General features: G+C 45.2%; 1 protein-coding gene across 12 annotated transcripts in view; it reads left to right on the forward strand.

The window, feature by feature from the left end:
* The first annotated feature begins 405 nt into the window (after positions 1 to 405).
* APBB2 (amyloid beta precursor protein binding family B member 2) overlaps positions 406 to 24,470 on the forward strand; it is a 158,458-nt gene continuing 134,393 nt past the window's right edge. For 9 of the 12 annotated variants that reach the window (XM_082759972.1, XM_082759981.1, XM_082759982.1 and 6 more), the window contains exons 1-2: positions 536 to 613; positions 15,472 to 15,611. The gene's annotated coding sequence lies outside the window, so the exon portion shown is untranslated. Of the gene's footprint in view, positions 513 to 535; positions 614 to 665; positions 692 to 10,226; positions 10,342 to 15,471; positions 15,612 to 24,470 lie in introns of those variants that run through there. The other 3 variants (XM_082759978.1, XM_082759979.1, XM_082759980.1) reach the window with 3 other exon arrangements.

Here is a 24,470-nt window from a genome sequence, read left to right on the forward strand (position 1 = left end):
TTAAAGCCTCGAGGTTTCCAGGACTGCTCCTTTTGCTCATTTTCCACGTTTGGGAGCACACCCTGGACCTTTCCCCCCTGTGCGGGCTGGGTGCCTTTGGAGCCCCCCCACCACCACAGGGCTGCCTGGAGCACCCCCAGCGCGCTCCCTTTGTCAAGCAGCCGCCTGCCTCTCCCTCCTCCCGGGGGGCAGCACAAACCACCGCTGCCTCCCCACACAACCCCTAGCCCCTGGGGGTCGGGAAACCTGCCCTGGAAGCCACCTCAGCCCCGGAGGGAAGCTCCTTGGCGGCCGGGAGCCGCTCCCGGAGCCGCAGGTGGGAGCCGGCCGCCCCGAGGCACCGGCGGCGCCATGTTGTGCGCCCTCCGCCGCCGCCGCCCCGCCCGGCCGGCCCCCTGCGGGCCGCGGCGCTGGGCGGCGGCCAGGGAGGAGGGAGAGGAGCCGGGAGGAGAGAGGAGAGGAGAGAAGAGGAGGGGCGGCGGTGGCGGCCGGCGGCCGGAATCGTTTCCTGGGTAAGGCTGGGAAGCGTTTCCGGAGGGCTGGCTGCATCCCGCAGCGGGCTCCGGGCGCCTCGGGAGCGGCGCGGTGCGGTGCGGTGCTGCGGGCAGGGCAGGTGCGCGCTCCCCGCGGCGGGGACGGGGCGGTGCGGGGCTCCCGGGCAGCCCCGGAGCCTTCCCCCGGGGAGATTTGGGTGGGTTTCGGGGCTTCCCGCGATTTCAGCGCTGGTTACTGCTGCTCGGGGGCCGTGCGGGTGGGAGCCGGGGGGGAGCAGCCCTCGGGGCGCAGCGCGGAGCCGCGTTAATGTCGGGCGGTGCGGGGGGGCTTGATGGCGGTGTCCTGCTGGGGCTCAGCCTTGTGGCTCTGCCCCTCCAGCACCAAATATTGCAGCGCACACCGCCTGCAGGGCGCAGTTGTGCTGCTGCCGTGCCGCAGGCTGTGCAGGGCACTGCCCGCAGCGGGCTGGGAGCCGGGCAGGATGCGCTGCGCTGCGCGGCGCTGCCCCGGGGGCCAGCTCCGGGCGTGCCGTGCCCTCCGGCTTCTCACCGGGTCCCTCCGGCTCCTTCTGCAGCCCACACGCCACCACCCTGCTGCCTGATGCTCTGGTGCTTTCCAAAAGCCCCAGCGAGTTGGCTGCCTTGCGGTTGAAAGTGTTTTCTGCCTAGGTTCAGCTGGAGGGTGTGCGGATGCTGGAGCACTCGGAGGGGGAGACATCCTCGTGCGGTGACCTTGTGGCAAAATCTTGGCTGGTTAACTTCTTTCCTGAAAGCAGCCAAGCTAAGCACGGGTGTTTTGACTCTTCCCTTGCAGCAATGAGCGTGCGATGGAGCACTTTAGGGCTTTTCTTTTTTTTTCTGGTTGTTTAAGGGAAATCAAGATTTGGAGAGGACTCTTCAAGAAGAATACAAGTTTTGTTGCATGTTACCAGAAATTTATGACTGTTCTTAACACTGAGGCAGCCCAAGTGAACTTCATCCTCTGTGATGAAGGAGAAGGTCTAAGCAGTGGGTCACAGCGGTGTGGGAGCCATTTCTTAGCAGAGGGGATGCACAACTTGCAAGCCTGGGTTATTGTTGTTGTTTTCAATTTTGCAGCTAAGGAGCCAGTGAGCAAAAATGATCAATTTTGGTGGGGCACTGGGTGGATTCTGCTGTTCCCTTGGTCAGAAGGGAGAGTGACGTGCTTAGGAAATGCTTGGGGGTGTGTAGTGAGGACTGGTGCAGTGTTGGAGCTGAAGAGAGTTGTGACTTGAGGAGCTGGTTAGGAGGAATGTGAGTGCTTGAGATTGCCTGCTGTAAGGATTTCTTACCAGGGGCTGGGAGAAGGCCACAATGAATCCTGGTAGTTGGTAGGTGATGGTAGGTAATCAACTGATTGCATCTCCATAAGATGGCAGATCTGTGTTTTACAGAAGCTCTGACCTAGGATGTGCAATCCCACTTGAAATCCATGCTGAAAAGAGACTATACCACCCGTATGGCTCCTTTGGGTAGAAGACAAGGGTTTGCCTCTGTCCTGTGCTGTAAGCAAGGAACTCAGCTGCTGGGAACACCAGAGCAGAAGGAGATGTGCAGGGCACATTAGCTCCTTACTTGCTAAACTGCTGCTGTCCTGCTGCCATGGAGAAGGTGACAAATGATGGGGCGTGTTGGGCAGGAGACTGGCAGGAAGGACTGGTGGGATGGGTGGGAGCTCCGGGGGTTATCGGGCACATCTTGTCACTTGTGCTTCTGGTGGAGCAGGTGCAGAGAGTGGCTGGGGTAAAGAAACAATCGCACCAGAGGAGACAAGGAAAGCCTGGCTCGTCTAGCCTAGGAAATGAGGCCTGAGAGGGGATACAATTGCAATCTGCAGATACAGCAGGGATATAAACAGTAGAAACAGAGAGGAGCTATTTAAACTAAAGAACAATGTTGGCACGAGAACAAATGGATGTAAACTGGCATGAATAAACTTCGGCTGGAATTTCGTTTCTTCCCTAAATGGAGTGAGGTTCTGGAATGACCTTCAAAGGGGAGAAGTGGGAGCAAGACCCCTGGCTGGCTCTTAAAGATATATTGAGGAAGTTTGTATCATGTGCCTGGCTCTGTGGCATTAAGAGCTGAGGCTCGGTGACTCAGGGAAACCTTTTCTGTACGTGTGAGTTAACCAAGTATAGATTTTCTGTGTTAATGTTTCTTATTTTAAAAATCTGACATTCAGAACTGACATCAGAATAAACTGCTCACTTTACGGTTTGTATCACTGCTTAGAAAGGATTGTGATGTGCTTAGTGGCTGCTTCCTGAAATATTTTACAAGTTTAGGTTTTCTTTCCTCCAAAACGTTGTATTGGCTTGCAGCAGTATCTGATTATGGGGAAATGTCTATTTTTCATTGTGAAAATTGTGCAAAAGACTATTTTTTAGTTTGTGTATCACAGCAGTTTGAGTTTATTCTTCAGGTTACAAAATAAACCGCAGAAAAAGTGTTTCTTGATTGAAGAAATTGTTAAATCCTGTAAAAGCAGGAGTTGGAAGGGGACAGCTGATCCAGATGGTGTGAATTGAGACCAGTGTTCCCAGCTACGCTGCGACTGGAGGGCTTGAAAGTAACTTTGAAGACAAGTCTAGTTTATGTAGTTGTCTGCAGGTTTGTTTCATTTACTGTTAGGCAGAACAGCTGAGAGTTATCTTGAGTGGTGGTTATAGCAGTCCAACTCGTAGAGAAGTCTGTAGGCCATTCTAAAAATATGGTGTGCAGCACAAAACACAACCAGCTGCAGATCCTGCGTAATAGGTCCTGTGACTGTCAGAAGTACGTGACAGCTTCCAGAAGATGCAATAAATATAAAAAAGGAAGAGCAGCAGTGGTGGGCCAAGGCCTCACCTGTCTGCCCTGGTAGCCAGCTGGGGCTCGACCCAGCCACGTGGCACTCAGCTGGCTTCATCTCTGAGCAGCACCTCCCAGGTGTCTCCAAATGCTTCTGCAGCTCGATGGGCTGATGGCCCCCAGCCCTGATGGGCAGCATCCCAGCACCTCTGGACCCGTGTCACTGTCCTCGTCTCTCTGTGGGTGAGCACTGCTGGCTGCTGCCCCGTAGCTGTGAGGAGTTGGGAGTGCTCTGTGTACTGTTCTGCTTTAGCTTCCTTCTTAAAATAAACAAACAACTCCTTCACCTTCAGCCTCCTTCTGTTCCAAATCCTCATCTGATCTGTCTGCAGCCCCCCGGGACTGTATTGCAGCCTCCACGGCCTTTGCCCAGGAGCACAGCTTGTCTGCAGGCCTGCTTCTGGTTGTGTAAGAACTCCCTCCTCCTGTTTCTTCTCTGCTGGATTCCTTTCTCTGGTGGCTCGTAGCTCCCATGTGGCAGAGGCAGTGAGAGATCCTGCATTATGACATTTATAACTTTGTAGTCCTCTGTCTTCCTCCTCCATTTGTAGTTTTACCTGACTGAAGAGCTGCTTACTCAGCTGTTCTTTGAACAGAGGCTGTCCCTGAGTTTGAGTGCCCTTTCCAGGAGTCCTTTCTACCTCTAAAGATCCTTTTAGGGTGGGAGGATCGGGACTGCATGCAGTTTTCAGCAAGTAGGTGAGCTCTGGGGCTGTGCAGTGACATAACCGTGCTTTGTTTTCGTAGCGATTTATAACGTTTGATGAGCTTTTGGGGCTGCTGATGAGCTCATTTCATGGATGCGTGCAGTCGTAACCTCGCGATGTTGCTCCAGCGTACGATCATTTTGGGGCCTATCAGCCACGTAAAGTTGCGGTTGTGCCTTTCCCATGTCCGTGTCCTTCCATCTGCTGTGTTTATTTGCATTAGTTCTCATCTCTGTGCTGTTGACTCAGTCTCGCAGGATTGTCTGGAATCCTTCACATCCTGTCCTTGCCGCCCGAATAATGTTTCATCAGCAAACTTCCTCGGCCCGTTGCTCCGTGCCCTTTCCAGGTCTCATGTGAGCATCTCAGGCAGCCCGAGTCTGAGCACAGGTTGCTGCTGAACTTCACTGGTGACTTCTGGTTGCTCCAAGAGAGACTGTTTACCTTTATCCTTACCCTGCTTCTGTTTTTCCACCCTCTGCATGTCCACGTGAAACCTCTTCTCTTACCTCTCTCGGCTTAGTTCCCATGAGGAGCCCAATACCTGATGGTAAGCCCTTTTGGAAACTCAAGGAGATGGAAACAAATGGATATATCCCACGTTTGGTACCAACTCTGAAACACTTATAAAGCAGGGCTACTCCTCCTGAAACTGTGGACTTTTCCAAAACTCTGTCCCTTTATTACCAGCATCTGTTAAGCTCATTTTGAGCCCAGTAGAGGTGCTTGGCCGTGCAGTTCATGCTTCCCTGAAGCCCTGCTGAAATCCTCGCCTTTTGCCACTTTCCTTTCCCCTGCTGCATAGGATCCAAGGTGGATCTCTAATTCTGTCTTCTGCAGTCAAATCCTTTTTTTTCTTAAACTAAATTATGCTGAGCTTCTGTCTTCTCCCTTGAAAATATGTCATTCGCATAGGCAACTGCTTAGATATTTTCATTTTTTATTTTTTTTACTGCTGAAGAAACTTTGCATCTGTGTGTTACACTGATGAGTGCCTTTAAAGTATTCTGCGTAACAATTAGGGTGATTAAAAAGATGCAGATTCCTGCTTTTATCAGTAGTCTGCGTGCTGCATGTGTGGTGCGCTTAGAAACCTGCCGTGGATCTCAGCTGAATGGAGTCAGGTGCGATTTACTTGAGGATATTTCCTCGGGAATGTAAACGATCAACTTCAGTCGTAGCACATTAAGAGTAACAATATGTGACAGAGAAGGGTTGCTACGAAATCAAAACATGTAAATTTTTGCTTCTGATCTCAATATGGGATAGCCGGTGTCTGTAGTTGTGGTTTATTTTACCTTGTGAATAGTGCTGCTGCTGTTAAAGTACTGCTCTGCAAATTTCTGGCAGACCTCTTATTGACAGCTTAATCTTTTGGACTTCACGACTCCAAAAACCTCTGCAGAAATCTCAGCGGTGTCCCTCTCCAACGTGGCCAAAACCGAGTAATAACCTGCTGATGTAGTCTCCTAGCCCTTATTGTTTGGCTGTCCTTTTTTTCCCTGCAGAAATCTTTCTCTCTCCTTTGTCTTCCTGGCCGGGTTGTGTTGCTCCCCAGGTAATGTATCCCGGCAGACAAGCATCAGCCCTGCCTGCCCTGGGGAAAAGCCTCCTGGAAGCACGAGGCTTGCTCTGCAATGACACGCTCTTAAGCCATGTTGAGTTCCTTTGTTGAAGGGTTTTTTTTTTTTTTTTTTTGTTTTGTTTTGTTTTTCTTTTAATGCAAATATAGCTTAATTTTCAAAGGCACCAAGAGGAGTATTTCTAAACTTCTGCAGATATCCACGGAGAATGGGTGTTTGAAACAAAAAAACACCACACCCCAAGGGCTGGATACAGGCACTAAACGTAGCTCAGTCAGGACTAATTTTTCTTATGTTTATTAGCTGGCTGTGGGGGGAGGTTTCCTGGTTCCAAAGGGAATGAAAACAGCAGGAACAAAATGTTCCCTACCGTTATGAATCAACTTGTTGGAGCAGAATAACCCACCAGAAATTTTACATATTTTTGTTGTTGTCTATTTGTAGAAACATGCCATTTCTTTGTAGCATTTTCAGGGTAGAAAGCACTCCAAACAGTTACCAAATTACAATAATTTGGTGTGACTAATATTGGCAGGATTTAGTGAAGCCTTTATCGGGAACCTCTTAAGTGTAATTTCTCAAATGGGATGGAGGGAGATGCTGCAGGGCGCTTGCTGGCCAGCTGCCTGGCTTAGAAAATTCGGAGCTTGACGTGAAGCCATCCCATGTATGCGGTATAGAAATTCACTGTAAGGACCTGGAAGCAGTAGTTTGGGTAAATGTGGCAACTAATTCATGGCTAAGGTGTTTACATTTGCCTAACTAATTCTGTTTGAGGGGAGGATTATTGCGAGGAAGGGATGCTTCTCAGCGAGGTATTGACCTGTGTGCCTGTGGGAGATGAAAGGGAGTCGCAGGGTGTATCCAGGAAAAGAAAAGCCATTTCTGCAAGTGTCTCTTGCTGTTTTTTCCCCAAAGTGCCTAGCTGGGCGTTTTTCCCTGGGTGTGTGCAGCACTGAGGGTGTTTTTGGCGGCACAGCCCCTCGAAGAGCTGCGTGGGCCTGACCCCTGCAACCGGGCTGAGGTGGGGCACGGGGAGAGGCTCTGCAGTGGGGAAGCTTGGGACCAAAAACCCTGTGCCCTTTAAGAAATTAAATTTCATTTTTATACTAGTTTTTCCCAAAGGTACAGACATAAAAGTCAGCTTAAAAATACAATAGAAATAGCATACATACTGGTGGGTGGGTAAAGGGAAAGGTTATGAAGATAACTGTGTAATGCATGCGTAAGGAAAATGTTTGGTACCTGTGTATATGGAAACTGGAGCATTAACAAAGCAAAATAGCTTCAGTTCGTTCCATCTTTGTTCTTCAGAAGTATTTGGGATTGGATTTGTTGTTATATAAGTTTGTGGGCTGATAAGATGACTACCCAAGGAGATTAAAATAACTTGGTGACAAGACAGTATTTGCTTCAAACATGTGCTGTTATTTAAACATGCGCGAGAACTGCTAGCAAACAATGCTTGACTATATACATGTATTTTAACCTTATTTTTATAATCTTTGCATGCTGTTACATCAGCATTTATCTGTTTGTTGGTTGTTTTTTGTTTTGTTTTGTTTTCACCAATTCTTGGCAATTCTAAACTCTTTTCAGTAAAATATCCTGTATGTTTTCAACTGATGCAAGAACAAATTGGGGAAAAAAACAAAGTGGGGAAAAAAAATGAATAAACTTAATGGTCGAGATATTATATATGCCAAAACAGTATCCAGAAAGTTGACTGGTGGAGACGTGTGGGCATTTAGAGGTCAGTAGGTCTCTTTTGAAGACGAAAGTAGATGTATCTGAAGGTGACAAAGCTGGGTGCTGTTGGTCAGGGTAGTCACATCCATGGTCCTGGGGAAGGTTCTTTGCAGCCTGACAGCATGCTGATACCTCGGTGCCCTCACGTTGAAAGATGTGTGATGGAAGGCTGTTCAGGGAACTGAAAATAATGACAGAAAGCTCAGGTGTGGCAGTGAGGGATCTGTGTGGGGAAGGAGGATCTGGAGGGAGAACCAGGAGGCTCCCGGGGATGTCACCACTACGGTGAGGCTCGCTTCTGAGGAGGACCAGGAGGAGTGGGAACATCAGAGCATTTGTACCAGCTTTGTCCCTCAGGTGGGAGTCAAGCTTTTGTAGTTTCCCAGCTTGCTTTAAGCTGAGAATCAGCCAGCTCTGCCATGGCCTGGTTGTGCTACATCTGCGTGCACGTCCCTACCGCTGCGGCCGACCTTGCCGGTGGGCGCTGTGTGGAAGATTTCCTCTGGTAGCAGCCACTGTGGTGGTGCTGGGAGCTCCTGGGCCTTGCCTCGTGGTAACCTGCATGCTGTAATGAGCCCAGCCACCCTGCAAGTGCCTGAGAAGACACAGGAGCCGGCGCCTGGCCGCTTGCCACCCTGCAGCACAGTGCGTCTCGCTGCTGTCCCAGCCCAGCAGGTAGGAGTGCTGCCGGTGTGAAAGAAAGACATTTTGTGGGATCTGTCCAAATCCATAGCGGGTTGAACAGGAGGGAGACCGAAATTCTTCAGCTGTGCCTTGTTCAGCCTTCCAGTGGAAGAGAAACCCGTCTTCCTCCTAACGCGTGCCCAAGGTTTTGCGAATATACAAGGTAAAATGATTATTATCCTAGATTTAAAGCCTGGATTCTCCTTCCGTGAGTTCCCGTGGATGGCTAAATCTGTGCCACTTTGAAAACCCCTCTGAAGACAGATAACCTGGGCTTCTCTGAACCCTTCCTGGAAGATTCACTTTGAGGGATTTGGCCTGCTTCTCTGCTTCTGCTGTGTGCTTCTGAATAATCCTTGAACTGTAAATACAGCGCTGGAAAAAATAACATTTGAGCTGGCTGACAATATTGTGGCTCACATTAGGACTTAAATTAAGAAATACGAGCTTATGCTATAAATCAAAAATTTGGGTTTGTAACCCCTTAATTTTTGGCCTGATAAATCCTATTACTCCCAGAAAGCTGTTAAGGTTCATCTCAGTAAGTGCTAAGGATGTTTTAAATCCATGGATTATTTAAGTTCCACCTGTGCCAAGGTTTAAAATAAGACTGCTAATGCACGGGACACGCCAGCTGTAAAACCAGGAGTGGATGGTGTGGAATCAATGCAGGAGACACCGAGCGACCTATCCAACTTCAGACCTACCTAGCGTTCAACTTTAACTCCTGCTGCCTGGACTGCTTTTGCTAGCCTGCTGTACAGGGACAGAAAATTCACTATGCCTATTTTTTCACTAGTATCATTAGTATTCTTGATTAAAAACACTCAAGGATGACCTTATGAAGCCAAGTTGCCCACTGAAGGATCCTTTTCTTTATATTTGATAACTGCGTTGTGTGCCCTGCCAGGAATGCTTCTGTGGAGGGATGAAGATGCTGAAGCTGTTGAGTTCAGGCTTGCTTGCCTGCCCCTTGGCCATCGAGGCTGAAAGTTGCACACTTTTCATTTGGTGTACTCTGCTGGGCAGGGAAATAGGGGCTGCAAGCGTGCTCCTCGCTTGGTGGTGGTGTCCCTCTCTGGCTCTCCTGTGGAGTTCTTGCTTGGTGGGTGGGCATTAGCACCTCCTGGGCTCTCCCTGCTGCTGAGTGGAAGTGTTACAGAGCTTCCTCAAGCAGGAAACTGGGCTTTCCCAGTTTTGGGGTTGCTTTTTGAATCGAGACTGCAAGAAAATGGTTTTGGCGTAGGTGAATGCAATGTGTTGCTATGGCAGGATATGAAGCCTCCAAGCAGGAGGAGGTGTGGAAATTCTAGATCTCTCAAGAGAGAGGCTTAAGCTGAATTTGCTTAGATTTTAAAAACTGATGGAGGTAAGGATATCTAAGGATAGTGATGCGCATACCCTGTGAATCTAAATCGAAGGTATCGATGCTTCCAAACAATGGCTCAGGAAAGGCTCGTGCCAGTGAGCTCAGGTGGAGGCAGCAGCTAGCATATAAATAGATTGACAAGAATTTTAATTACACAGCGGAGCTAGATGATGAAACCGGCTGCAAAACCCAGGAGCAAAATACGCCTAAATCTCTTGGGCAGCATTAGGCACCAACCTGGAAATAGCACTCCACCATGGAGCAGTGGGGAGGAATGCTCTGTACCAAGTATAACATAAACACGCCTAAAAATGTTTTCTAGGCTTATTTTATTTTTTCCCCTCTCCTTACTTGTTTTAAGGCCTAGATTTGTTCTGAAAGATTCTAAAATTATCTAAATTTGAGAATAAAGCTGATTTGTTTCACAGAAACTAAGTTTGGGTCTGGGAGTTTTAAGCTATGCTCCTTTGCGGTTTCTTGGCAATTCCTAGCGTAGTGTGGTGTCCGTAACTTTTATTTATCACTTTTAATTCAGAAGTGCTAGATAACTCAACTGCTGTCACAGCACAACAGGAAATTCTAAAAGGCCTTGAGAGATTCAGTATAAAGCTAGCAAAACGGCCACAGCTGGATGGTAAAAATGAAAACAAAACCAGGCATTTTCCAACAAGATGTCATTTGGATGTGACAGGCTCAGGGACGAGCAGCAGTTCTGCCTTCCTCAAAAGCTTTTCATGAAAGAACCTTTTTTTTTTTTTTTTTACAGCAGAGCAGTACACGTGTTGAAACTTGGCTCTTACAGAGAAGCTTTCTATAACGTGATACTGGAAGTATCTGCTTGCCATATGGAAATTGGTAGTAACATTACCTGCGCTTTTGAAGTGAGTATTTCCCTATTTGTTAGCCATAACTTGAAAGCACCGCAGTATCTTAAGCTCAACGAAATGCTTAAACTTGAAGCAAAACAGTTACTTTAAAGGAACTTCAGTGATGGAGAACCTCTCTGTTTTGCAAGGTGGGAGCAATGCAGCTGGAGCAGGTTGGTGTCACTGAGCTGCAGGAGGCTGATGGACACAAACCATTGCCCTGAAATAACAGCATGGTCCCGATCCCCTCCAGTGGGGAACAAGTATTGGGACAACCCAGAGCCACTACTGAGTAGCCTAATTCTACACTGTTGTCTTAAAAAACACCAGAAATGGCTTCAGAAATTGAACTGTTGTTGTAGAAAGCTCTCTGTAACAACCAAGCTCAGGATACTTGCTTTCTCGCCTCAGAGCAGGTGTGATCTCTGGGCTACTATTGCACATCTCATGGTGTAACAATTTGTGTTGAAAACACCTTTTTTCCTTACAAGATAGAGAGCAAAGCATTCCCACTGTTAGCATGGGGTTAATGTCTTTTAATTACGTGCTTTAAATACAAAGCGAAGAGATGTTGGATAAAACTAGGGCTCAGGAGTGATGGTAGCACACAAGTTTCTTCAAGATTGCTTTTAGCAAAAGGGATCTGTTAGGCTAGATGTTTGCTGGTGAGTGTTATCACTTAGCTCCTTTTGTCTTGATTTAACTAATCTTACCTTTAGCCTGCATCCTGTTTCTGTGTAAATCACTAGTTGCTCTTCTGTGAGCAACCACCAGCTTTGGGATCATATGACTGCTGAGGAACTCTTGGTGTTTGAATTGTGTGTGATGTCCCCTGGCTGTGTACAGCACTGCCAGTTTTGTTGTTTATTTTTTCTGTGAATTTCTGAGCTGCTGCTCTTAAGATGAGCTTTTAGGTGGAAGCCTATAGTTGCTTCTCCCGATAAGCTTGGCACATAAGCCCCGGAGAACTTCACTATGCTGGATGCGTTCTCATGCTCTCGGGTATCAAAACTGGCTTAAACCTTTCGGTTTGATTTCATGTCGGTGACCACTTTGCACAAACACATGCTTGGGTCACCCTGGGACAGGCATGTGGAAGTGCTGAGGAGTGTGGCGTGCCGAGGGGAGCTGAGAGGAGGATGCCCCACGTGCCCCTTCCCCAGCACGGGGCAGTTCAGTGCCTCTTCCAGAGCCTCATGGCAGGGCATCGCTTCCCTGCTCTAGAAAAGGTTTGTGTGACTTAAGCACAAGTTGTTTGTTTTCCACTCGTACATCAGCCCTATTTGTAGAGAATTTTGTGGGTTTTCAGTGTTTTGCTTTTTTTTTTTTTTTTCAGCCTTGAAAGAGTTTTTAAACTTCCACCCTGCACATTGAAGTATTATTATTACTATTTTATTTATTCTTTGCTATTTCTTGGTTTTGGTTCTAATAGAACATGAACCAGTGCACAAGTTATTTATTTGCTTAAATGGTAGCAGCCTCGGTGTGTTTGCAGCGAGGTGTTGTGTGTTTACAGAACAAACAGTCTGGTAATACGTAAAGTTTTAAAACAAATATCGAAGGAAAGAATAACTAAAAACATGAAGGGAAATGGGAAAAATTGCAACATACGTTTATCCATAGCGAGGCTGTGCCAGAGTAAATGACTTTTATTTCTTTGTACCTTGAGCTGTGAGTTGGGTTAAGTGTGTTACGTTTATCTGGTCTATAAGGAAACATTTGTTATGGCATGAAGAGGAAAACGCTGAGCCACGGGTGCTAAGGTGATGAAAGGCCTGGTTAAAGGGGAAAGAGGAGGCTGAAGAGCAAAGGAGCCGCCTTGGCTGGAGGAGGACTCGTGCTGGGATATCTTCACAAGAGCTTTGGCAACCAGAAGTTAGGAACGTGCAGAAGACGTGTTAATCTTGCTGGTATTCAGCGAGATGTTTGTAGGCATGGCGATGTATCGAGCCGCTATGTAGCGTGCTGCTGGGGTCTCGTCTAGGAAGAAGTGAATCATATTGATAGTGAGAAAGATGATTTGAGATTCTGTGTGAAGGCAGCTCCTCGTACTGAACACGTTCATTGGCTTTGGCCCAAGTGGTACCCAGCTTTTCAGGGGGAGATGCTCTGAGCTTTCTCGTCTCATGTTTTCTCAGGTCTTCCCCAGTTTCCTTTCCGGCTCTGCCTCAGTTTGCCTTGGTTTATCACACTTTCTCTTCACAAAGTAGCACAGTACCCTGCTATGCTCAGGATCCCGGAAAGCTGGTTGAAGCTAGACTGTGCTAATGGGCTTTGGAAGCAGCACTCAGGGTAACTTGGGCTGCTTTACTCGGCCTGGGAAAGGGAAGGACCTCTATAAGGCCTATAATCCAAAGATTAAAGTCTCTATAAGTCTATAACCCAAAGGCCTATGTGTAAGGGCTCTCTCTATACGTTTGTATATGTCAAGGTCTATATATAAGGTGTCTATAATCCAAATATTTGGTCTTTGGACTGCCTGTGGCTCCATATTTTCCCAGGCTGAGGATGCAGCTTCTGATGTGGCCTCTCATACCTTGCCGTGAGGTGGATTCACAAGGCGTTGGTAGAGCTCTGGCTTTTCCCTGCTTGCTTCAACGCAAAGACTTGAGGAAGGACTTGACTGCTTATGTGATTATAGTAACAGGACATTAAATGCAGGCGGTTACCTCATACGTTTCTATTAATTAAATGGTGTATTTGACTGTGAACTAAAGTAGACTGTGAGTGACCTGAAGCCCCATTGGGTTTCAGGCTTAGCTTGTGCTTTATAGTTGTCTGTCGTAATAAATAAATATAAAAATAACACACACAATCTTCCTTCCTTGATTTTTAAATGTCAGCACAGCCCTACTTCTGTGCAAGTGATTTTATCTTTAAACATAGCACCGGGGAAGGATGAGCAGTCCTAGGAGCAGTGTTTGGAGGTCAGTTTGAGCCCTCCTCCTGCTTAATTCTGTAAGAGATGTTGTCTCCAATATCCTCAGACCTATGGGTCTGAACGGTTTAGGATGCTGCTATTCAGTTACCACAGGGATTTTGATGGTCTGGGAAGATGTTTTTACCTGCCAGAAAACGACTTTGTTCATTTTACTTAGCTCATGAGGCAGCATCAGGGTCTTGGTTTGGCTGTGGGCTGACGGTGCCTGAGCACCAGCCGGGTTGGAGCGCCTTTTGGACAGCCTCTCCTGGCAGACAGGGTGACCTTTGTAGTTTGAGGATATTGTTTTACAGATGTGTGCTTTTAGGCCTAATGGCTCAGCTGGTACTTCTTTAAAATTGATGTGTATCCAAGAGCTAAGTCAAACTGTGTGTCTGGGGGCTGAATTAGGCTGCCGAAGGATTGAGGTCAGGATACTCTTTGGTTGCAAATATTTTCTCGTTAGCTTTGACAAGTAGTGTGTCTTCTTGCCATAAAGAAACTGCAGAACATGAGGCAAAATTACCGGAAGCCAAAGATTTATTGACTCTTAGATTTTTTTTTTAATTTTTTTTCCGAAAAGGGCTCTAGTGCTCTGTGGAGGAGGATGGCTGTATTTGGACTCAAGTGCCCAGCGTCTGCTTACTGACTGCAGCACTTGATGCAGAGCAGCATTCAGAAGCCACGTGGCTTTGCGTGGAAAGCAGCAGCACAGCTGGGGAAGGTTACTGATGGCTCTGTACATGATTAAACATGGGCAGAGGCATGGAAGAGGTGGCACAGAGCAGAGGAGGCACCAGCACGTGTGCCATTTGGCTCTCGTTCAGCCTTTCCTGGAGGGTTGGGCCATAAACTTCTCTCCTCCATCTCCCCCTGCAGATTGTGCTCCCTGCCAAGGAAAACTTAAACCTGCAGAGTTTTCTTTTCTGTGCAGACATACCTTTTGACTGTGATCATGATGGAACATCTCCCTTGCCATGGGTAACCTTTTGCAGCACCGCTTGTGTCCCTGCGTGAGCACAAGTATAGGAAAAGATTAATAAAGGCTTTCCAGCTGCACCTTTTTTTTTCCCCCTCCAAGGTGAAGTGCATAGGAAAGTTCAGTGTGGCTGATGTTCTGATTTTTTTAAATGTTTTTGTAAAAACAAATAATTCAAGCTTGCTATTAAATGCCCTTTGATTTTCTTTCTTAATTCATCTGGTTGTATCCAACTGCCTACCTTGTATTCTTAGTGTTGTTTGGGGAAAGTTTTATATTTAGGAAAACACTTTGTCAAACACTTTTAACATAATATTAAAAAAGAGTGACAGATAATATTAAAAATGACCAATGAGAAGATTTATGTTGTGAAGGCAACTGTGTTTCACCTTATGAGACATCAGAACAACATGGGTGTTGGGGGTTGTGCCACGAAGGTGCCCGTCTCCAGTTCCCCACGTAACTGTGTAATTGTGTTTCATCACGAGAGGGCCTGTGGATGTTGGTGGTGCTGGGGAATTCAAGACGTGCTCTAATGTCTGGTTTATGCCAGGATTCCTGCATATATTAAATAGTTGGTAACTGCGCTGATGCGTTTTGGGAGGCGGCTTGAGTAATGCTGTGCAGTCGGCGGTAAGCTCGATATGCATCTGCCTTTTCTTCCTGAGTCACAGCGGGATGGGAGATGTAGGCGTCCCACGGCTTCATTTTCCATAGCCTCTGGGGAGATTTCTCCACCTCCATCCCTTCAGAACCTTGGAGGGGTGAATTCCTGTCTCAGCTCCTGCCTGGCTGCTGCCAAGGATGCTTTTTGTGGTGCTGTGCACACCCCCCTTCCACAGTTACCTGGGTGGTAGTTTGATCTGTTAACCTGGCTTCAGTTTTGGCTTTCAGATGGAAGCTGTAAGTGCTGTGGGTGCCAGCATTGCTGTTAGAAATGGCAGCTGCTGGTCGTGTAGATGATAACTTGCACATTGGTGGATATATCCATGGATGTGGTCTGACATCCAGGAGTTGGCACAACTGAAATTTGTCTGGCTGGTTACTTGCAGTTCATCCCTTTTTTTTGTAGAGAATCTTTCTCTTTAAGATGAGAAAAGACTTCATAAGTGACCTGGAGTCACCGACAGAAAGAGCTGTCTAGGCCCTGCTTGAAGTTGTTTAAGTGTTTAATCATTTTGTGTTTAATCAAGTGTTTAATCTTTAAATGTTTAATCATAAGTGTTTTTTTCTTTTTCCCCTTCAGTGATCACTTTGGTCAGAGCGGAAGGCAAAGCCCACCAGCTTGTTTGCAACCCAAGCAGCTGCACTGTTCTGGAGGACTGCTTCTGGCACTCTGATGAGCTGGGGCTCTCCAAGTTGAAACGGGAAGATTTTCTTGGAAATGTAAGTTAGGTGCTTTTGAGACTTGCCTGATTCCCTAAAATATGTGCAGTTAAAAGTTTGGTCAAAGCTGTGATGCATCAGTATGATTAAATGAGAACAAAACAATGTTTGTGGCTAAGGGCTGCATTTCATAAGTTTCCTGTTCAGTTCTTTAAAAGCATTGATATTCAGCTACTTGGTTCCAGAGCTCTTTCCTCTCCTTAATGGAAAAGTTCAGTTCTGGTGTTTTTTTTCATGCCTTGACAACTGCACTCATAGTTTTAAATTAATTTACAGTAAGACAGGTCAAAACAAGGGCAAACAATTTGGAAGGGAATTTTTAGACTTTTTTTCTCCAGACTTTTTTTTTTTTTGGGGGGGGGAAGAGGGTAGTAGTGTTTTTTTCCTTTTTTTTTTTTTTTTTTTCTACAGAGAAACCAGACTTGAGGTTTTAAGGCAAAGGTTTAGGCAACAGCAGAACAGCAGTAGTTATGGCCATCTCATCTGCAAGGATACAAGGAAGGTGCTGCTGTTAGCTCTTCCAAGAGTTAGTAGTTGAATCCAAAAAAAGGCAGGTTTGGAAACCTTCAAAGACCACATTCAGGCTAAATATAATTTTATATTCATGCTGCTTCTTTTCAAGAGCTTTTATTGCACATCACTGAGAACAAGCAGAAAGAATATGTGGAGAAAAGAAACGAACAATAATGTGTATGTTGTTAGAGCAGAGTAGAACGTGATGAAAGTGGTACAACTCCTGTTACCCATTTCCACTTTTTTTGGCCAAACTTGGCAGGGATAGTTGCACAGCACCTAGGAAGTGCAGGAGGAGGTGAAGCCAAAATGTAATTTAGTATAATAGCAGACTCATGAGACACATTTATAGTTTATAAATATGTATATGATAAATACAAATATATATGCATTGCAGATAGTGATGAATTCAGTGCCACCTCTTACTGTTACAAAATATATATGGCCTGTATAAAAGCAGATTGTGGAGCGGGACTCCTTTCTGCTTGGGGCTGCTAACTGAGGGCATGTATACTGAGTGATTAGCAATTTGGGAAGGGTGTTGCTTATGTCACTTTTGTGTTGTGCAGTGGTGGGGCAGCTGCGGTTTAATCCGTCTTGGACGTGAAGATGGTAGTAGCCTTCTTAGCTCAAACATAAGTTGTATAAATTTGTGTTTCTGAAAATCTTATCAACTGTTAAGATAAAAGATACACTGTGATAAGTCTGAATTGCTGCTGAAGGAATAATGATGAGAGGAAAAATGGAATGTTAGATACTGTTTTAACTTAGCAGCTGCGGTTTCTGTGATAAAGGCACATAAATCCCTTCACATGAATCAAACCACAGTTTAGGAATTCTTTTAAATATTTTGAGCCTGTTTTGATTATGTATTTACATTTAAAAATACTTCAAATTCCGAGAGGAAGTTTTCTTCACTCTTCCTGATGCTGTGTGAAGTCCTTTGAGAGGAAAGGAAGGGAGTGTTCAGAAAGCTATTTCTGACATTAAAGGGCTTCAGAAATGCTGAGTGCATAAAACCTTGAATTTGCCTTTTGGGAGTTTGCGTTCGCAGGACGGGAATGGTTTAATTTAGAAGTCAGTGGTCCGTGCAGGGCCAGGGGAGGCATGCACAGGTCTGGGGAGCCCATCAGGCTCTGGCATTGGTCCCCAGCCCTGCTCTGCTGGAGGTGGGACTGGCAGGATGCTGCCACCTGGCCCAGGGCTGGCCACTCAGCTGAAACCCATCCCCAGAGCTCCCCTCCTGCCCAGTGTGCCACCAAGCTGAACAAATTCCAGTGCTAGTGGAGCTTGTAATCAATTAGTCACAAGGCAAAAAGGATGGGAAAGAAATACAAAAGGCAATAGCTGGGCTTCTAGAATCGGCAGGGACTTATTAAGGGCCATGTGATTGACAGCTACTCAGCACCTTCATTTGTGTGTGAGCAAGCTGTGCCAAAAGCATCCATAGCATAGGTTGCACATATGGAATTGACTTTTATCCCCACATTTAACTATTTGCACATCCAGGGACATTCTCTGCTTCGAAAATAACCTGACCTGTATCGCTGCTCTCTCCAATGTCGGTGTTTTTCCACCTCATTCCCCAGTAGTTTCTGGTCTATGCATTCAGACTAAATGTGGTTTCTTCAGATCCTTTAACTTTGTCCTTATCTGATTTACATCAGCTGCCTGAGGAGTTGTGAACTCCCCTCACAGTTTGTACTCAGCATGCTTTTCTTTTTAAATTTTTTTTAAAGAAGGTAGATGTGAAGTGCATGAATCAGACTCCAGAAGCGTTTCTCCAGCGCCTGCTGTCTATGCATGAGAAGGGAAACCAAATTCTGGAGGGAAAAGCTGTCATTATGGCAGCAGAAATAATTTCTGATTGAGACTTGCTATTCAGATGCTTCTTTTATGTTTCCTATTTCAATCTCTAGCAGAGTCTGTGTATTATATGGTGAATTAAATGGCTTTTTAATAAGCTTGTAACTACTATCTCCCAAACTCTGTAATTTAGACACTTCTGTGAATAATAGCACATGATGTATAATAGCATGTTGCCTTCAGTCTTCTAAACTCTAATAGAGGGCAATGCTGCACAAATGTATAATTAATTAGGTCTTAATTTTTAGTACGTTGCAGCCTACTTTATGCAGATATCTTTATTTGTATTGCAGTGCAATTGAATCACTGGAATAATTAATCTGCTGAGGAGTTAGGCTACCCAATTACGATAGCAGAGAGAATAATAAATGGATCCCCACTGGAAGTTATTTTTGTTTTGATTGAGTAAAGCATACAGGCAAAACTGGCAAAAGTCCTCAGTTTTTAACTTTGGAACTGGGTTAGTACACACATGCACACCTCAGGGATCTCTGCTGTTAGTTTCCGATGGAGCCCTGCCTCCACAGCACGGCTGGTGCCTGAATGGGAGCGTTGACCCCTAGCTTCTGCCCAAGACAGCTGTGTAAGGGCCACTGTCACCCTGCTGTAGTGGGAAGAGCAAATAGTTTGTTTCTGGACAGGACTAATGAGGCACTGCAGTGGAGTGGGATCTGCCCGTGCCTCAGGTCCTTACAATGGCTGGGATTTCAGGCACGTTGAAATGTTCTCCTTTAGAGTTATGGAATGGTTTGTGTTGGAAGGGACCTTAAAGCTCATCAAATTGCAACCCCTCTGCCGTGGGCAGGGATACCTCCAACCTGGCCTTAAAATCTAACACTGCCAAGAGGTGAGTGTAACTGGGAGCAGCGAGTGGTGACATGCTTTCTGTGACTGGAGCTGATGAGCTTCCAGAGGAAACAGTGGAGGATTTCCAGTTGTGTCTCCTTCACTGATGACACTTGTGTCTTCCAGCCAGGCAGACCTGTTGAGTGTTGGTAATTCACTGTTATGCAGGAAAAAAGGAAGGAAATTGCAAGCTATTTTATGTACATAACAGTCTTGTTGATGGCATTGCACTTCTAGCATCTATACTGAAATAATTGGTGTTGAATTATTTACTTGTTGATGTTCCATCCCCCATGAGGGATTGTCTTAGCGCTGCTTGGTGGATTATTGGAAGGTAGCCACTGAGCATTTTTCCAAAATATGGAGTGGCTTTCATCATACTGAAGGACTTCAGTTCAATGGAATTGGTAACAGGAGAGTGAGAAGACCTGGTCGTCATCTTGCAGTTGGCACTCAGATAATAACTGGGTCTTTAGTCATGCAAGAAAATGAGGAGGCCCACCCAGAGTCCAATGGGTTACATTTCCTGAGCTGATGTCTCAGGTCAAGGGGACTTTTAAAAGGAGATCCTGGGAAGAAGATGGGATTTGAACGATCTGGAGGTTACCCACTTCAGAAGGTAACAGCCTGGAAAAGCAGGGACTTGGACAGCAGTGACGGTTGCTCTCCTAGGACAGGAAGGCAGATACTTGGGCCTAACATGAATGTTAAATACTGCATAATGCAAAGTAAGGTTTTTCGTATATCCTGGCTCTGTAGTGATCCCTTTGGGTAGAAAAACTGTTTTGAAGCAGTTGCCACTAAGCCTTGCTTTAGTCAGCTGGTGTCACAGTTTCCTAGAAGGAGACGTGCATAGGCCCAAATTCTCGACGGCTCCATGTGTCTCCACAGTGACAGCAGCTGGAAAACTGCAGGGTTCGCAGCCTGGAGGAGTGGAGGCTGGAGGTTGATGGCTGTGCTGCTCTGCCTGGTGAAACCCGAGGACACGAGGCTCGCTTCAGAAGCATAACAAATCTCGATGGCTAAATTCTTAGCCTCCAAAGACAACTTAATTACTTTCTCTGTGTTCAGAGCTGATTGTATTTCCCTAGCTTATGAAATGCATAAAGCCTTCATTTTTCTTCAGTGGGAAATAAATTCTTCTGGTTTCCTCTCAGAGGGCAGTGAGGTGCTTTAATCTATGGGGTATTGATTTATCTAAACTTCAAGCCAGGACATTAAGTTCTCTGAGAAAATAGATCTTTGCCCACGCATGGCTCTAAATATATACTTCCTGAGGTGAAAGGGTTGAGTTGTCTTTAGCAACACATGCACTACTGAGATAATCATTAAGGAAACTGTACATTCTCCAGTGCTTAATATCTAATTCTCAGAACAATTTAAGCTTTGGGCAATTTATGTGGAGTGTCCTGTTGCGTCCTTTTTCTGTGGAGCAACAAAAGGAGGAGGAGAGCTCTGTGGCTGGGGTAGATGGCTTCCAAAAAGGTCTGTCAAATCAATGGATAGGAGATGCACTAAAGCATCATCGAAGTCCGTATTCTAGAGCTATGTAAGAGGTGAGTCTGAGATCAGACAGCACTCAAAGCAAAGCTAACTTGCTCTGAGCAGCTCTTGGGTGCTGTTTGTGTGGGGTGTCTTCCCCACTTCTATGAGTGTCAGAGGCTCCAGTGGGCTGCGCAGTGAACAAACACTAAGCCACAGACTCTCCGATCTAAAAGCTTGCATTTTAAGGTTGACTGTATGGTCTTCTTTCTGGATCTTGGCACTGCATCTTCCTTAGAAGGTCCTTACTTCTTTTTCCATTTCCAGAGCCAGACACGTTGTCTATTCCTGAAAACATGTTGGCTTTAGCAGCATCTGTTGGGGTGGCTAGCACAGCATGGTATTCTAGAAGAGCCTGCACTATTGTCTTCTGGAAGACAATAGTTAGAATAACATCATTCATTATCTCAGTTCTGTTCATGCAAGGCTATGGAATTTGTGGTTCATTTTTTTTGTTCTTTTAAACCATGGCTGCATCTTGAATATGGATTTCTGCTGAGCCATTCCAAGTTCCTTTCTAGAGTTAATGGTTTATTTAAAAATCATAAGAGGTTTTATAATGAAATGTACAAGTTTGCATTTGGTGTGTATTAATTTGCATTTGTCACTACTGAATTTCACTGCTGTTATTCCTTGTCCATCCATATCGCTTAATTCTCTCTGAGAACGGATAGTCCCTTCAGATATTGCCTTTCAGCATGTCAGCTGCTGATGTTACTGCCCTTAACCTCTCACTCCTCCATCCTTGCTTTCAGTTCATTGAACTATGAAATACTTTAAAACACAAGGGCATGGGAGGCAGGCTGCTGCAAACCTTTGCTGCTGTTCACATTAAGCCTTTATTTTCTCACTGTTGCTGGTGATTTCCTAACCAGGGTTTAGTATGTGTGCATCCCTCTACCCATCCATCACCTGGGAAAGCACAAGTGGTAATCCCTGTTTCCATCCTCTCTTGACTGGGTAGGCAACACAAAGCACATCTTGTTCAAAACGCTTCAGGAAATACCAAATCTCAAAGCTGCTCTCAAAAATCGCTGTGTTGTGGTTGGCCAGGGTCTTTTAATGTAGTGACCAGAAAAATTTGGGCTCGCTTGCCAGGTCTTGGTGGTATTCCCAGAGCCAGTCCAGTATGGGTTCATTTGTGCTTTTAATTCTTTTTGTAAAATACATCTGTATTGATAATTGTGTGTGTAATGTGGTAGGTCAAAGAACAAGGAGCAATTCAGGCAAGTAGTCCAGAGTCTTACCTTAGTGACTAGTTATTTAAGAACTATGAAAAATAATAATTTAATATAAATGTTTTAACTGAGATTAACTTATTTTTTGTCTTTGGCCAGTAAATGTCAATTGCTTTAGAAACATGGAAAGCTTGGGTGTGTTCCAACCTCATCTTTCAAGCCTTTCTTCTTCCTTTTCCGTCTTTACTTAGCTTTATGCCAAGAAATACATCAACTCTGGTGACTCAGATGTGAGAACTCTATTTCCTTTCATTTTTAGTCCACCTCTTATATACATGTGCCTATATACTATTAACTTCTAAAAAGCCTCTATTTAGAATTAACACTAATCAGTAACGATGAAAGCGTGTGGTTAATTCCATGGTGTAAAAACTTGTATTAGTTGAAATTTCTGGAGCGTGGGTCTGATGTGCAGTGAGATGTGGCTGCACAGCTGGGCACTGGGCAGATGCTGGCGAACACTCAGAGCTGCAAAATGGGAGTGTTCAGCTCAGGTTTCCAGCACGGTGCTGGTTCCCATCCCCTGGTCCAAAATTGCTCGTTATGACTTCAGTATCTTTAGATAGCTGACGGAAAAGCACATGCTTTGAAATACAGCTTTACGAGCATTTCTCTGTGCTGTAGTCCAAATTTTCATGAGTGCTGTGGAGATAGTTGTGTTACTTTTTATTGACCCACAATGGCATTTTTATCTCAAAATGTGTGCTCCCTATCCTGAGGAAACAAGGCTTTATGGTTCTATTAAATAAAACATCACATCAGAATCCATACACATGTGGTGAATGTGGTGTTACGCTGGTTAGAGTTTGGCTTGATGAAAGCATCACTTGACATGTAGCTCTGGTTTTGGTGGGTACGAGCCTTAGTTTTTGAAGGTTCTTATTTCTTCTGTATTCAAATGTTAAAAGATATTTTGGGGTAGCTTCCAACAATAAAATTAAACTGACTGGCTTTCCTGTTAAACTTCCTGTGCTTCCTGCTTCTGTTCTGGCTTAAAATTAATGGTGTTAAAAAAACACCCTTTCTTGTGTCATTTCTACTTATGATTTTAGCCAGAATGTGAAGGCAAGGAAGCATTATAACACTTTAAAAACAAACAAACAAACAAACAAACAAAATAACAATAACAACAAAAGAAAACAACTAAAAACCAACCAACCAAAACAAACAAACAAACAAAACACCTTCAGCATGATTACCTTTTTTTTTAAATGACAGCCAGAATTTGAGGTTTCTGTCACCCATTTTTATATAAAATGGGTATAAAAGGCTTATCCTTCCACACATTAACATCTCAGTGCTTATATGGACAGAGAAAAAAAAATGAGTTAGTAAGAAAGAGCAAGCAGTCAAAAAAAAAGGATGCTCTCTGTAAAAATTACTTGAGTTGATGGAAAATTGGAAGATTAGCCCAGGTAATGGCATGTGTGTTAATTTGGGGAAGTTTTATCAAGCAACGTGTGAGCACACTGCTGGGATTAAATGGTGATTGAGCATTAGTCAGTAATTCTATACGTGTGGGTCAAGTATATGCTCTTGAGTTGTTTCTGTATATGGTGTGCTGATCGTACCCATTATTTTTGTGCTTTCCAAGACAGTAGCCACTTTCTTTCTAATTTAAGTCGTCTTTTCTTAGGACAGTCAATGCCAATTACTTCAGAAGCATTGAAAACATGGTGTGTTGCATGAACATCGTCCTGGCTTGTGTTTGTGATTCTCCCTGTGCGGTTGTGAGGTGGTCATTTAGGATAGGACAGTTATTTCTTTCCTTTGCAGTGCTTGAAAATCGCCTGTTTGGCATTTGGTGCTGCACAGTACAGATGAAGGTGTCTGGAAAAAGAGCATCATGGCAATTTTTGTTATAATAATGTATGCTAAGTGAGAAAAGTGAAGAGGAATCCTGCAAGCAGACTCTTGCTCTGGAATACCTTTACTCTGAGTTTTCAAAGCTGAAGCCCAGTCTGCACTTTCTTCTTGAGAAGCTGTAGGTCAACTTCCCAAATCTCCCCAAACGCACAGCTACAATGCTATGGGTAGGATGTGTTTCTGGGAAATTAGAGCCAACACACAGCAGAAGTGTGGGAAGGGAAGAAATTAAACCCAAACTTTAACAAGGGTGAGGGAATTAGGAAGGGTTAAAAAAAAAAAAAAAAAGTGAGGGTCATTAGTATTAGATATGTAAATTAGTGTAATTTCTGATGTAGGCTTTATTTGTTGGGAAGTAAAGCAAGAAGACTTCAGGCAGCAAGATACAGAAACACAGCAATGCCAGCAGCTTGTGTTCCTGACTTTGCATCTGGATACAAGCAAGCACAGCAGTAGCCCCCTGGCTGAAATTATTGCAGGGCTGTATAACATTTCCAAACAGCACTTTGAATTTGGCCCCACTGGAGACGAGAACAGTTACAGTTCTGAGTATGCCCTATCTCAGCGTCTTCTCCTGAGAGCATGGTTCCAGAGTGTGGTTTTTCTGTTTTTAAAGGTTGTGCTCAGGCACGGATCGTTTTAAAGGTTTTAAATGCAAGAATGGAAGAGCAGTGCAATGTAGTAAATGGGGATCTAGGTTAGGACACCTGAGCTGGTTGAACCGAACCTGTGCTCTGGGTGGGTGACAAAATTGCACTGACTTGAGTAGCATTGGGCTTTCACACAGTTTCTAGTCTTGGCCAGCGATGCAGGGGATGCAGGGCAGGCAGTGCTGCTTCCACGTGTGCTGCTTGCCTGCCATTCCTTGTGCCTTGCCCCATCTCTGCAGGAGTGCCTCTTGCTGCATTATGAGCTGCTGGTGTTGGATCCAGAGGGCCTGTCATATCCTGACAATCCAAAATGTGTTTTTTTGTGTTTTTTTTTTTTT

This window comes from Aythya marila (genome assembly GCF_965140915.1).
Source record: "Aythya marila genome assembly, chromosome: 4".
Classification (NCBI taxonomy): domain Eukaryota; kingdom Metazoa; phylum Chordata; class Aves; order Anseriformes; family Anatidae; genus Aythya; species Aythya marila.